Source organism: Copadichromis virginalis, linkage group LG10 (genome assembly GCF_057382275.1).
Source record: "Copadichromis virginalis isolate Kocher_CV1m ecotype Utaka linkage group LG10, C_Virginalis_male_GT1.1, whole genome shotgun sequence".
Lineage (NCBI taxonomy): Eukaryota > Metazoa > Chordata > Actinopteri > Cichliformes > Cichlidae > Copadichromis > Copadichromis virginalis.
The window spans coordinates 2,982,420-2,997,794 of record NC_140627.1 but is presented as its reverse complement, the minus strand read 5'-3'; the positions used below and the strand labels follow the sequence as shown (position 1 = coordinate 2,997,794).

Below are 15,375 nucleotides of genomic sequence, written 5' to 3'. Positions count from 1 at the left end.
CACTGCTGGAAATATTTTATTTTGATGCAGATGCTGTTATTTTGCAAATTTGCACTATAATATATTTTTTCGTTTTTCCTGCAGTATATGAAAATTGGTGTATCTCAAAAATAAAACTATGAAGACACTTAAAATAAATTTCCTTTGGTGGGAAACTAGTTTGTGCAACTTTTTTGTATTTACAGTTTTGAGGGATAAGCCTCTTAAATTTCTCTAGCTAGAAATATATGTTAAAAAAACAAAAACGATTTTAAATTTTTTTTGTAGTTTATTGCACTTTTTTGCAATTTATGTAATTACTATGCACTTAATGCAGACATATTATTAAAATTTGGGCTATAATGGTTGTATTGATGTATAGCAACTTGAAATGCTCCAAAAAATGGCTCCACAGCATGTAAAAATATACTATAAGCTCTGGCGGACTTGGTTCTATGGTAGGTCTTAAAGGGTTAATGGCTGCGATCACAGCATTGTAAGATGGCGAAAGATGTACCCTTAGGCCCCCTCCTTCATTCAGAGATGGTCTTTCCTTTTTCATGTACCAAAGTGCAACAGCTCCATAGGCCCTCTCTGATGCATCACAGAATACATGAAGTTGTCCATGTTGTCTATGAGTATTGTCAGGGAATGTGTAGGTGCGGAAGATGAGCAAGTTCCCTCTGTCAGGTCAACCACTGGTCGAGAAAGTGCTGCGGTTTAATCTGGTCATCCCAGCCTAGGTCTTGTTTCCAGAGATCCCGGATAACAATTGTCACACTGGCTAGCGAGTGTCTTATACAGTTTCTTGAGAGTAGGCGCTGTCAGGTTTCCTGGGTCGTTGACCCAGCGTTTTCAGTTTTATCATGTTCAGTTTATTTCCCACATTCAGTTTTCTCACTTCCTGTTTTCTGTGCCAGCATACCGCCTGTGTATTGTGTTCCAGTTATTTCCATGTATCATTAGTCAGACTAAGTTCAGCTGTGTACTCACTGGTCTCCAATCGTCATCATCAGTCAGAGTATTTAAGTCCTCAGTTTCCTTCTGTTCACTGTCGCGTCATTGATGTTATGTTGTTGCTGTTAGGTTGTCCCAGTTCTGTCAGTTCTGTCAGTCAGTCTTTCATTCAGTCAGCCGTCCAGCCAACCAGCAAGTTCCTACTTCTGTTCTGTTCACTCTGTCTACAATAAACACCAACCTTCACCCACCTGTGAGACCAGCGTTTGGGTCCTCCTTCCCTCATCCGCACTGCAACTCCTGACAGACGCAAAGTCACTGGATTGTTGTTTATAGCCCAGTGTGAGACAGTTCCACTGCATGCCAAGGGTTAGCGTTTGAAGGCCACTACTGCTCTTTGACAGCCAGAGGTCACTAGCTGTGGACCTGGCTGCAGGTGGAAGATGTTCAGTGGTAGCGGAAATATTACAGGACCATTGACTTATCTCAAATCCTCCTTCTGCTAACAACTGTTCCAGGCTGTCCACCAAGCACTTGGCCTCTTCTGCTTTGGTCATACATTTTTGTCAACATAAAATGACTCGACTATGTTAGCCAGGTTGGTGGTTACATCCCTGCTCTCCTTGACACGGCGTTGAAAGGCCTATACTGCACAACAAGGGCTGCAATTTCTCCCTAATGTTAATACTTGCCACTCATATACGGATGGCTCCTCTTCTCTGTGCATCTCTTTCCAGAGGAAGCGCAAGAGTGGTCTGTCTTGGGGTGATAGGCGTACTTGGTGGAACATTCCTTTAATTTCGCCACTCACGGCCACAGCGTGCTGGCAAAATAAAATGAGTACACCAAGGAGTGAAGGAACTAGGGCCTTGGTAAAAGCTGGTCATCCAGTGACCGACCATGGTATTGCAATGAACAGTTAAAGACTATCCTGTTCTTACCATTATGCTGCACCATGTGATGTGCAATAAAACACGATTCCTCTGTCTGGCCAGCTTCTTTCAATGAGATCTTGGCTACGTAGTCTTCCTGTTCCAGTTTGTGGATTTCAGAGCAGCAGGAATCTGCCTGGCTGGGGGCCCAAGCAAGCCTACATTCAGTGCCGCAAAGACTAGATATTACAGCTTCCTTTGGGGCATAAAGACTGGTGATGGGTGTCCACTGCAGCAAAGGTCTGGCATAAGATAATGCAAAAGCATCAAAGGCAATTGCATCTCCTATTTTCAGTGCTGGAGTGCTTCAGATTGCACTCAACTCTGACTCGACTGGCTGTCTTGGCTGGCCATACTTCTGCTCTACATTCAAAACACGCAAGGACACTATACAATAGATAAAAACACATAATAGAACAATAACACAATGAAGAACAATAAAACAAAAGCACAAGATAAAATTAACAAACAGTGGGTTCACAGTGAATATGCAGATGTGAACAGATGGGTTTTGAGTTGAGATGTAAACTGGGAGAGGGCACCAGTGTTTCCTATATGTGGGGGTAGAGAGTTCCACAGCCTGGGAGCAGAGCAGCTAAAAGCTCTGCTTCCCATGGTGGTGAGGCGGAAGCAAGGCACAGAAAGCTGGATAGAAGAAGAAGATTGAAGTGAGCGTCAGAAAAGGTAGCGCTTAACAGGTCAGACACGTAAGGAGGTGCGAGGTTATGAATGGCCTTGAAGGTGAACAGAAGAAGTTTGTATATTATCCGGAATTTCACTGGGAGCCAGTGAAGTTCCTGAAGAACAGGGCTGATGTGCTGGTAGGAGGGGTTCTGGTGATAATGCGAGCAGCAGAGTTCTGAACCAGTTGAAGCTTATGGAGGGATTTTTGGGGGAGACCATGCAAAAGAGAATTGCAGTAGTCAATACGGAAGGTAACAAGACTGTGGACAAGAATGGACGTAGACTGGGTGGAAAGAGAAGGAAGCAATCTGTTAATGTTGCATAGATGGAAATAGATGTGATGTGAGATTTATAGGAAAGTGAACTGTCTAGGATGACACCAAGGCTCTTAACCTGAGGAGAAGGGAAAACTGAGTTATGGATAGTGAGTGAGAAACGGTTCGCCTTCAAAAGGTTGGATTTGGTGAGAATAAGGAGGATTTCAGTTTTTCCTCATTGAGCTTGAAGAAAATTAGAGCTAAACCAGGATTTAAATTCAGATAGACATTCTGTTAGAGAGAAGGTGGGAGGGAGGAATCAGGTCCGCAGGAGAAATATGACTGGATGTCATCAGCAAGTGAAAGTGAAGATCAAATTTGCGGAAAATGGTACCTAGAGGGAGGATGTATATTATGAAGAGAAGAGGGCCTAAGACTGGACCTTGGGGTACACCAGAAGTGACCAGGAATAGACAAGAGCAGAATGATTTCAGTTGAATAAACTGGGAGCGGTCAAGGAGATATGATTGAAACCAGGCTAGGGGTGTGTCAGAGATGCCGAGAGAGGAAAGTCTGTTTACAAGGACGGAAGGAGAAATGGTGTCGAAGGCTGAGCTCAGATCCAAGAGGATGAGAATGGTGAGAAGACCAGAGTCAGCTCCGATTACAAGATCATTAGTGACTTTAAGTAAAGCAGTTTCTGTACTGTGACATGAACGAAAACCAGATTGAAATCTCTCGTAGATGTTATTATTAACCAGGTGTGAATGAAGTTCAGCTGCAACTACTTTTTCGAGTATTTTAGAGATGAAGGGCAGATTAGAAATCAGACGGAGGTTGTTAAAGTTGTTACGGTCTAAAGAAGGTTTTTTCAGTATGGGAGTGACTGAAGCAATCTTGAATAAAGAGGGAACGATACCGCTGGTGAGTGAAGACTGGATGATAGCAAAGATGAGTGGGAGTAAGCAAGAGAGGCAGGATTTCCCTGTAGACATAGGGTGAAGATGACATGTGGCAGGCTTTGACCTACATATAAACTCAGAAATAGCAGATAAATAAGGAAGATGAAAAGTGGAAAACAGCTCAAAATAGAGAAAAGGTTCTGGAGAGGGGATAGACACAACATTTGAACTGAGTTGCTGGTGAATGTTATTAATTTTTGTACTAAAGGAACAGCATCAAGGAGTTACGGGTTTCAGAAGAATAGAAGTGTGGTGGTAAAGCGCTGGGGGGTTGAATTTGTTTTTTTGAGAACTGAAAACAAAATCCTTGCGTTACCCTCATAAGAACTGACAATACCTGAGTAGAAACTTTGTTTGGCCTTGTTGATGGAGTCTTTATACTGAAGTACATGGAATTTGTAGATTTCTGCATCAACAATTAAACCAGATTTCTTGTATCTACCTGGTGTCATTTTCTTTCTCTAGCTGCCGAGCTTTGGCCTTCAATGCTCGGAGGTCAGAGGTAAACAAGGGAGCAGAGCGAGCGAAGGAAACAGAGTGAGCTTTTACAGGAGCCAGAGAATCAAGGACATTGAGTAAACAATTATTATAATATAACAACAAATCACCAGGAGTAGAATAGAAGTCCGTCCATCCATCCATTCGCTTCCGCTTATCCTTTTCAGGGTCGCGGGGGGCGCTGGAGCCTATCCCAGCTGTCATAGGGCGACAGGCGGGGTACACCCTGGACAGGTCGCCAGTCTGTCACAGGGCCAACACACAGGGACAAACAACCATTCACTCGCACATTCACACCTAGTGGCTCCGGCTTCCTCCCACCGTCCAAAGACATGCAGCTTGTGGGGATAGGTTAATTGGATAATCCAAATTGCCACTAAGTTTGAATGTGCGAGTGAATGTGAGTGTGAATGGTTGTTTGTCTCTGTGTGTTGGCCCTGCGACTGATTGGCGACCTGTCCAGGTTGTACCCCGCCTCTCGCCCTATGACAGCCTGGGATAGGCTCCAGCTCCCCCCGCGACCCTGAAAAGGATAAGCGGAAGTGAATGGATGGATGGATAGAGGAAAATCCTGCGGGACCCACAATGGATGTATCTCCAACAAGGCTGGAAAGTGATGTCCGGGTGGTAGTGGAGCTCTGCCGGCGAAGGGAGCGACAGCTGACCGCAAAGGCGCAGGAGCTCAGTGGCCGTATAGCGGAGCAGTCCAGCCATAGGAGCCAGACGAGCATCAGGAGAATCCACAATAGTGCCGACCAGCTCAAAAACATCTTCGCCCACATCTTGGACGATGTGGAGGAAAAGGAGCCGTGCTGGCCGGAGCGATGAATGGGTAGTCTAAAATAGCTCAAACAGTTAAGCTAGTGCAGCTCACTGGGAATAAGATGTCAGAGCACATTCAGCTGAAATAGCAGACGTTCAGGAAAATTGTTACAAATCAATATCTGGCAGAGATTGATCTGGCCTGAGTGTGAATGTCCCTTTTCATTCAAATCTGAATCCAAATAATCCAAATAATCGAAAATGTACCGGTGAGTAGCGACAGCCAGATGCACCAGCGTTGACTCAAGCCGGAAGTTCAAGTTGTGTTTGCCATTTGTAAAGCACTAGGGAGTTTTAAATGCCTGGCTAAGAAACACCTGATTTTTATACTGCTCACCAAGGTGGGTGTGACTACTCAGCAGGTCGTCCAATGCCATCTTGAGTAGAGCAAAATCACTCTCCCTTCCACTTTCAAATACCGGTAATGTAGGTCTGGGAATGCCATAAACAGAAGCAATTAGAAGTTCTGGTCCAGCGGATGGAATATGACTAGTATGGAGGGATAGACAGCATTAACCGGCAGTGTTTGAAGAGTAGGGATGATTGAAGGCTGGCCTGAACTGAACTGAACAGACTGAGCCACCGGTGGGACTGGTGCTATGCTCGCGGATGTGGAGATGGAAACCAAAGGTCCAGAGTCGATTTGCCTTGCCAAGCCAGGTGACCGAGTAGCTGAAGATGCAGCCACAGCTGACCTCCCTGGAGAAATAACTTCAGGACCCAGTGGGTGTTGTACAGAGGCCGCAGGGGTACCTCTCATGAATAATGCCAGTGGCCCAGCGGCAGGTGTTGGGACAGATGTTCCCATTTAGCAGTATTGGTAGGAACATTATGGTAAACTGGGGGACACTCATAGCAATTTGAGCATGCCCTGTCCTTATTTGGGAGGGTGAAGCTAGCGTACGGAAGCTGTCTGTGAAAATTGTGGCATTTCTGGTGAGATATCGCTCCTCTCTGACTTGAGGAGAGAAGTAAGAGGTTTGGCTCTTTCCAACTCTTTCTCTGCTTCCTTTAAACGGTGACTCCTGTCAAAGCGCTTAGTTAAGGTCTCCCTGCCCTGTGGTGCCTCCTCCTGCATTCATTGAGCTTCTCTCACCTGGGTCTAACGTTGCTGATATTCCAAATCAGCCTGAGTCCTCTTCAAACTCTTGACAGAGATTATCAAGCTCCATTTGTTTCATTCTCTCCTCCAAAAGTGCAGTCTTTTTTAGGGGAGATCTCCAGTGCATGGTAAGCCTCAGAATCTCCATCTAAACCATGCTGCTGAAGCTGAAAGGGCTGAAAGGGGGTGGCTGTGGGGTGGCTGTAGCTCAGGTGGCAGAGCAGATCAGCCACTAACCAGAAGGTCGGCGGTTCGATCCCAGGCTGCATGCCAAATATCCTTGGGCAAGATACTAACCCCATGTTGCTCTCCGATGCATCCATCGGAGTGTGGATGTGTATGAATGTTAGATACTTAGCACTTAAGCTTAGAAGTGATTGTGTGAATGAATTAGTTGTATAAAGTGCTTTGAGTGCTCAGACAGAGTAGAAAAGCGCTATATAAGAACCAGTCCATTTACCACAAAAGGGCAAACAGCCATGTGATGGCGATTAAACCTTTTGTCACTGCTAGGCTGACACCTTTATGTTATATCATTTCACATCTGTGGCTATTCTCAACCATGAGCTTAATTAGGCTTCAAATAGGGCTGCAAAATGGTGGTGAGGTGGAGTCATTGCTTTTCAGCTTGATGTGTATAGAAAATTAGCTTGTCTGTATCAATGACATGCTGTTCAAACATGACCGTATTAGTCCTGTTCTGATGTGTTAATTAGCTGGCATAACCTTTGATCTCAGACTGGGATTGATCTTCTTTAATCAAGGATTAATGATGTCTAAAGACTTGTGATTAACCAGCAGAGGATATGCCTCATGAAGAGAGGCCTAAAGAGAAGAGGAAAATGAAAGCATACAGAGTGGATGGCTGTATTGTCAGGATATCTGTGTAGATTGAAAGCTGTGGGGCCTAGACTGCAGAAAACAGTTAAAACACCCAAGTACACATGATGAAAGTCTTCTATAAAGCATTTGTTTTTGCAATCATCCATATGGACTAGTCCTCAAACATAAATCACTTCTGTTAATGAATCTCACCAAAAGCACACAAAAAATGCTAATGAAAAAGTGATTTATCTTATTTTAAGCGGGATGGTAAACATTTGGTTCACATATGGAAGTCTAGAGGGAGCCAATTATAAAATATAATCACATATGCAATGCAGCCCAAACCTTTCTAGGTGATATTCGACATGCATTTGCTTTATGCATCAAATGCAGTCAGTTCAGGTCATTAAATACTTTCATTTTAACACATTTAACAGGTTCTCTGAGGGTTCCCTACTAGAAAGTCAGTATAGTGTCTGGATGACCTCATTTGAGAACAGAGCAGGAGAATTCACAACGAGTGTCCGACATCATATATGCTGGACACATGAACCCTTGTCCTGTTAGCTGTGAGACTTTTGAACAATGTCTAAACCCTGATCTTCCCATCATTTTCTGGCATTGATGTCTGAGAGCAGCTTTAGTTTTATTAGAGATCGCATCATTTTAATTAAAGACTTGAAATGCTGATCATGCAGGACATTTGACCAAGAATGCTCTTTAACAGATCTTTTGTCTCATTAATTTTCTGTTGTGCCATCAGTTGAATCTAAACCCTCTGTATGTTTTCTTCTTTCTAGAGTTAAATAACATCACTGAACTGCTGGTCCTCAAGTTTATGCATACGGAGTGGAGCAGCATCTGTTGTTGGAATGGTCATGTCTGTTAGCTGTAAACATAGGTAAGGTAAGAATTTGCATTTGCATTTATGGACTCCATTCATCCATAATTATACAACATACATGCATTATTTGTTGTTGTATATTTACGTATACAACATCCATTCCTACAACATTCATCCCTATTTATTCCTGTACCACACACACAAATAACTGACTCTAAACTAATGGGTTCAATCCTAAACCACAGTATTGTGACCCATTATAATAGTTAAGTAGCTTTCATACAAGGTACACAAGGTATACATTTGAGTCTTCCTACAGATAAATTTGCCTGACTTGTAGTTAGAATACTCTTCAAGTATTTCCATTATCAGACTAATTCATGCAAAATTATAAAATATATATATATATATATATATATATATATATATATATATATATATATATATGATTCACTATATAAAACTCTCCTGAAACTCAAGTTCATCTCAGTGTTGGGTTCAGAAATTTCTCCATTATCCTGAAAATAATTAGCCATCAAGAATTTTCGACTGTCCCATAGCCTGGCTCTAAAAGAGAGAGTTATTAGCTTTAACTCCAATAACAAGGCAAAACTCTTCCAGATATTCTTAGCATCTCAAAACTCTCGTTCCAAACAACAAATAAAACTGATCCTCTTCCAGGTAGAGGCAAAAGCAGAGCATGCCTTGCAGCTTCATAAGCAACCTGAAGCAAGTTTAGTTAACAGAAAAAGATTCCTTCTCCCCTCCACCAAGCTGCCAAAATGCTATCTACCATTACATGCAGCTGCCTCTTACCTCTAATTCAGTCTATGCTGTTGGCCCCACAATATCAGTTCCATTCTTAACCATTCCTCCATTACAGCTTTCCTCTGCTACCATATCTGACACCCAGATTCCAGTTTTTCAGTCCTCCATCCAACTACAGCTTCCATTATCCTACTCAAAAGCCCACTTAGCTCCAAGTGCCCTCCCAAAACTCCTGAACCCATATTGTTAGCATGCTAGCAAGATAGCATGCTACTGCAACAAAGTATAGATCAGAATGTTACATCCACCATGCACTTCGGAGACTGCACAATTTGCAGTAATTTCAACAACTTTGGATGCTCAGTGTCAAAGTGTTGCTACCTTCATTCCAGTGGCCATTTCTGCCCAGCCTGCCCACACATTCCCACTAAGCAATTACGACTTACTATTAGTATTCAACCAACGAAAGAAGCCTTAAAAAATTATCTAAACCATATTTCATCAATTTTTCAATAAAAGGTTTTTCATGAAAGACGTTTACGAGGGATTCATGATTAGGCCTTTCCTTAATCGCCTTTTCTCAACAGTTTATTAGGCACTGCAACCAAAAAAATATTCCAGAAAAAAATCATTATAGATATCAGACTCATCCCAAACAATAATAGCTTAATTCCTAGAGATGACTTTTCCCTGAAATGCAAATAATCGTAGGTCACGCTAGTCAAAATTACAAGCGCCTTCAAAGTCCTGCCAATCCACCCTGAATTCAGGTTCCTCTTTAGAATCAAATGGAAGGCAGTTTGCTATTTTAGAGTTGGGCTTACATTTGGAAAGACAGCAGCCCCAAAATGTTCAGCTGTCTTTCCAAAGCCTTGTGCTGGATAATTACCAACAAGACAACAACCAGATGTTGCCATATCTAATTTATGAAATTTCCCCTTGTGGGACTAATAAAGGTATATCAAATCATATCTGGTCCATCTGATGATTTTCGAGTTTTTATCAGCCTGGATTTATCTCCTCCCACATCACCTCCAGCGCAAGGGTTAACCACCCTGATGTCAGTTTTCACTTAATTAAGCAATCTCTTGTCAGAAGACAAAACAGAAGGCCCTTGGACATCCCTGTAGTGTCCTGGCATGACCCTCAACACTATTTGGTTTCAGGCTTCTATGCCCTTGGAGAAACTCAGTGACATTAAACCCCCCAAAAACTTTTGACTTGCTCACTCTTGCACCAAACAGCAGCAGAAAGATTAATCCTTATTCACTAAACATGATCTCTGATAACAACGAGACGGCCTACCTGAAGGAGATTAGGAATCTGGAGAACTGGTGCCAGAGGAACAACCTCCTTCTAAACGTCAGTAAGACAAAGGAGCTGATAGTGGACTTCAGCACTAAGCAGGAGAGGAACTACCAGACCCCTGTCATCAACGAGTGCCCAGTGGAGAGAGTGGACAGCTTCAAATACCTCGGAGTTCACATCACGCAGGACCTGTCATGGTCCTGTCACATCAACACCGTGGTGAAAAAGGCCCGACAGCGTCTCTACCACCTCAGACGCTTGAGAGACTTCCAACTGCCCTCCAAGGTGCTCAGGAACTTTTACTCGTGCACCATAGAGAGCATCCTGACGGGAAACATCTTAACCTGGTTCGGGAACAGCACCATGCAGTACAGACGAGCTCTACAGAGGGTTGTGCGGTCAGCTAAGCGCACCATCCGCTCCGAGCTCCCTGACCTGCACTCAATCTACAGCAGGCGGTGCTGGACCAAGGCCAGGAAGATGGTGAAGGACCTCAGCCATCCCAACAACAGACTGTTCTCTCTGTTGAGGTCAGGAAAGCGATTCCGCTCCCTGAAGACCAACACAGAGAGACTGAGGAGGAGCTTCTTCCCGCAGGCGATACGGTCTCTCAATCACACCACCACACAGTACTGACCCACACATAGAGTTCTTACACACACACACTGGACATTCTGGACATTGTCTTCACTTCATCTGTCCTCTGTCAGTGCGCCCCAGGGTGGCTGTGGCTACATTGTAGCTTGCCATCACCAGTGTGTGAATGTGTGTATGAATGGGTGGATGACAGGTTGTGTAAAGCGCTTTGGGGTCCTTAGGGACTAGAAAAGCGCTATACAAATACAGGCCATTTACCATTTACCATTCATCACTTAAATCACTTTAAGCATATTTGCACTGCACAAGACATAATGTGGATTGCACAACACTGGTCACTATATTCTTCATTTCCAGTTAATACTTGTACAGCTGCTGTTATTGTGTATATATATATATATTTATTTATATTTCTTCATACATTCTTATATAGTTCTATACTGTGTATTGTGTATTTTGTTGTACAGTTATTTTATTTTCAACTTTAATTTATATATTTTCTTATTCTTTCCCAGTTAAATTTACCCTTCATTCTAATTTGTGTTGTACAGTTATTTCATTTTTAACCTTAATTTATATTTTATTCCTTCCTAGTTAAATTTACCCTTTTTAATTTTTCATATTTATTTCCTATCTTATTCATAGCCTTTTCCTTTTTTTTTCTTTAGGTCACGAGCAGTTGTCTAAGCATTTCACTGCATATCGTACTGTGTATGACTGTGTACGTGACAAATAAAATTTGAATTTTGAATTTGAATAGCAAAGGCTGAAGCAACTCCCCATCTATCATGTCCTTCATGCATTACTTTACGTGGCTGTCGGTCACCCACCAATTCTTACTCAGAGCAGATGATGTTCCAGGCCGTCTCTTGTTGTCTCTTTCTCCAGACAGATCCTTGCCCCACATGCAGAATTAGACACAATCCAAGTACTTTAATATTCACCCATAATATTTAAGATTTAAACCCTAGCTTTGCAGAGGTCATTAGCTTAATCTCAGGAAGCCATCATTAACAGCCTTACTCACAGCACTTTGCCCACTGACTGAACCTCTTGGAATTCATTTCATTCCTTTCGTTCCTGTTTCAACCTACTCTTTCCGTCCTTCAAGATCATTACATTGCGTAGTTTTTTCCTCAAATACACATCAAACCCTTTCTATCAAAAGCCCCACAATAAAATCTTACCTTAGTTGCATTTCTTCTTCAAAATCTCTCACAGATTCCCCTTGCTTATTTCTCCACGTTACCTCAGCTATCACTACTCATTGAAAAACTCCAGTATCAGAAGCTCCCTTCAACTTCTCTTCATCTTTGTAATTTGACCAAATTACAAATTTCAGATCATCACCTCTACATCAATGACCTTCACTTAATCTTCAAATGTTTGCCTCACATTCTCCAAAGAAGTAAGAAGTAACCAGTCAGGGCACCCCCTGTCCATATTGTATGTCAACAGAAAGTTACTCCTGAGCCCTCTCGAGCCCATTACCAACAGCTTTAAAATGTCATCATGCTTCCCCTTCATATCCTCTGTTTACCACTAGGTATGGCCAGGTTGCTTCCTCATTCAGTTTCTCTCAAACTTCAACTTTTTTCATTGTCCCGAATTTCTCCTGATCGCTTTTCCCAACATTTTTTCTGTATGAGTACGGAGGGCTACAGGCTAGGCTAAAGCTACCACCACACCGGCTGCCTTTACCCAGCATTTTCCTCGCCAATGTCCGTTCTCTGGCAAACAAAATGGATGAGATACGGCTCTCTATCACCAACAACAGACCAGGGTTTTAATAGTTTTGCAATTTTCATTAGTTTTTATTTTTATTTAGTTTTGACTTCAGATTTTCAATTTTATATCAGTTTTAATTAGTTTTTACCAATTGTTTGCTAGTTTAGTTTAGTTTTTATTTTTTTGAAAATCCTTAGTTTCAGTTATAGTTTTAGTTGTGTTTGCAATAATTAAGTGCAACAAAATCCCAGTTTCATCATATCAGTCATGCTCTTCTGCTTATCCTTGGGTATGTTGCTATTCAAGCTACCATACCCTGCACTCTGGACAGGTCGCCTGTCTGTCGCAGGGCTAACACGCAGAGACAGACAACTCACATTCCCACCTATGGGTTCTTTAAATAAATAAATAAAGGCAGATGAACAACCATTGATACCAGGCAAATATAAAATTTATATCTTGGCCCCAATGAGACTATTAACTCTTGCAGCACCGGGTGTTCGTAATTTTGGTTCAAGTGAATTGATAAACCTTTTGAAGGCAATTGACTCACACAGTTATGTAGATATCCCCGTCCTGTTGTCTCGGGATGCATCACGCTGCCTTGCCTGGGGTTAGCTTCTGTTTTCTGGGGATGAGGTTTGAGTGCGCTCCCTTACCTTCTCAAGGTAAGCTAGGTTAGCCTTCTTGTGTGAGCTTTTCAAGTGCACTTTAAGGTTTATGGGATTTTTTTCCCCTTTAGAAATGTCCCTCATAATTTGTCTCTTTCCACTACAAGACACTTGCTTTATCCAAAACACAGTCATCCATCCATCCATTCGCTTCCGCTTATCCTTTTCAGGGTCGCGGGGGGCGCTGGAGCCTATCCCAGCTGTCATAGGGCGAAAGGCGGGGTACACCCTGGACAGGTCGCCAGTCTGTCGCAGGGCTAACACATAAGGACAGACAACCATTCACACTCACATTCACTCGCACATTCACACCTAGTGCCTATTTGGATTATCCAATTAACCTATCCCCACAAGCTGCATGTCTTTGGACGGTGGGAGGAAGCCAGAGTACCCGGAGAGAACCCACACAAACACGGGGAGAACATGCAAACTCCACACAGAAAGACCCCGGCCTGATGGTGGAATTGAACTCAGGACCTTCTTGCTGTGCGGCAACAGTGCTAACCACCGTGCCACCGTGCTGCCCCCAAAAAAACACAGTCATATTCAAAGTAATCCCAAATTGGACTCTGGCACTTTCTCCCGACTTTTCCTGACATGATTCTGCGCGTGGACGGAGCAGCAACACAGACGACTCGACTAACGTACTGCCACCTGCTGGCATAATGAGACACAACAAGGAAAAAAAATCTGGAAACTAAACTTCATTTTCACCCTCGACTATTGTATGACACGCACACATCTACGAAAACTAAACACATTTTTGCTATAAATTCAGTTAATTTTAGTTAGTTTTGTGAACACTCATTACAGTTTTAGTTAGTTTTCCTTTTTTTGTTTTTATTTTTATTTCCGTTAACGAAAATGTTTTTTCACTTCTAGTTTTCGTTATTTCGTTAGTTTTCGTTAACGATAATAACCTTGCAACAGACGGATTATGGACTCAAATGTCATGTTTTTCACTGAAACATGGTTGAACAAAAGCTGTCCGGACAATGCTATTGAGTTAGCAGGACGCTACACACACCAAGCCGACAGGCTAGCAGATGACTCCGGCAAGACCAGAGGTGGAGGTTTGTGCATTTATATTAACAATGCTTGGTGCATGAACTCTACTACCACTGAGAGTCACTGCTCACCTAATGCAGTGTTTTTAATGGTCAAATGCAGACCTTATTATCTCCCCAGAGAACTCACCTCTATCATACTCACTGCAGTGCATATCCCCCTGATGCTAATGCTAGGCTGGCCATGAAAGAACTTTCTGCAGCCATTAACAAACACCAGAATAAACACCCCGAGGCTGCTTTTATTGTTGCTGGCGACTTCAACCACACCAACTTAAAGACAGTCCTCCCCAGATTCCACCAACATGTCTCCTGCCACACCAGAGGAGACAAGACTTTAGACCATGTGTATTCCAACCTGGCTGGAGCCTACAAAGCAACACCCCTCCCCCACATTGGACAATCGGACCATCTCTCCCTGTTCCTCACACCTCGGTATTCACCACTCATCCAACGTGTGAAACCTGCTGTGAGGACAATTAAAGTGTGGCCAGAGGGGACAGACGCAGTGCTCCAGGACAGATTCAAAAACACAGACTGGAATACGTTCACCCACACAGACTTGGACCAGTATGCCTCATCTGTACTGGATTACATCTCCAAAACTACAGACAGTGTCACCACCCAGAAACGGATCACCATGTACTCCAACCAGAGGCCTTGGATGAACCGGGATGTTCGTCTCCTCCTAAAGGCCCGCAACACCGCCTTTAGGTCAGGAGATGCACACGCCTACAGTACAGCCAGGGCTAAGCTAAAAAGGGGTATAAAAAAAGCCAAACACCATTACAAAAAGAAGGTAGAAGAACACTTCTCCAACTACAACCCCCGACGCATGTGGCAAGGACTCCAGACCATTACAGACTACAGGACCACCAAACCCTCCCCCGCATCCTCTGATGTCTCCTTCCTCAACGAGCTCAACAACTTTTATGCTCGTTTTGAGCGAGGGAATCCAACAACTACAACCAAAGCAGATGTGACGCCGGACCACCACCCACTGATTCTCTCCCCCACCGATGTAGGAGCGGTGCTGAGCAGGATTAATGTCCACAAGGCTGCAGGTCCTGATGGCATCCCCGGGCGTGTTCTCAGAGCGTGTTCTGGGGAGCTTGCAGGAGTCCTGACAGACATATTCAATCTGTCCTTGACCCACGCTGAGATACCGCCCTGCTTCAAATCCACCTCCATCGTCCCGATACCCAAAAACTCCAACCCACCAAGCCTCAACGACTACCGCCCAGTAGCACTCACCCCCATCATTACAAAGTGCTTAGAGCAGCTGGTCCTAGCACACTTCAAATCCTGTCTCCCCCCCCCCCCCCCCCCCCCACCCTGGACCCCCACCAATTCACATACAGTCAGAACAGGAGC

The 15,375-nt window shown here is 43.4% G+C and overlaps 1 protein-coding gene across 4 annotated transcripts in view; it reads left to right on the top strand.

Moving 5' to 3' along the window:
* b3gat1b (beta-1,3-glucuronyltransferase 1 (glucuronosyltransferase P) b) overlaps window positions 1–15,375 on the top strand; it is a 57,992-nt gene that overhangs the window by 24,900 nt on the left and 17,717 nt on the right. For 3 of the 4 annotated variants that reach the window (XM_085469470.1, XM_085469469.1, XM_085469472.1), the window contains exon 2: window positions 7,819–7,919. The gene's annotated coding sequence lies outside the window, so the exon portion shown is untranslated. Of the gene's footprint in view, window positions 1–7,818; window positions 7,925–15,375 lie in introns of all 4 variants that reach the window. The other variant, XM_085469471.1, reaches the window with a different exon arrangement.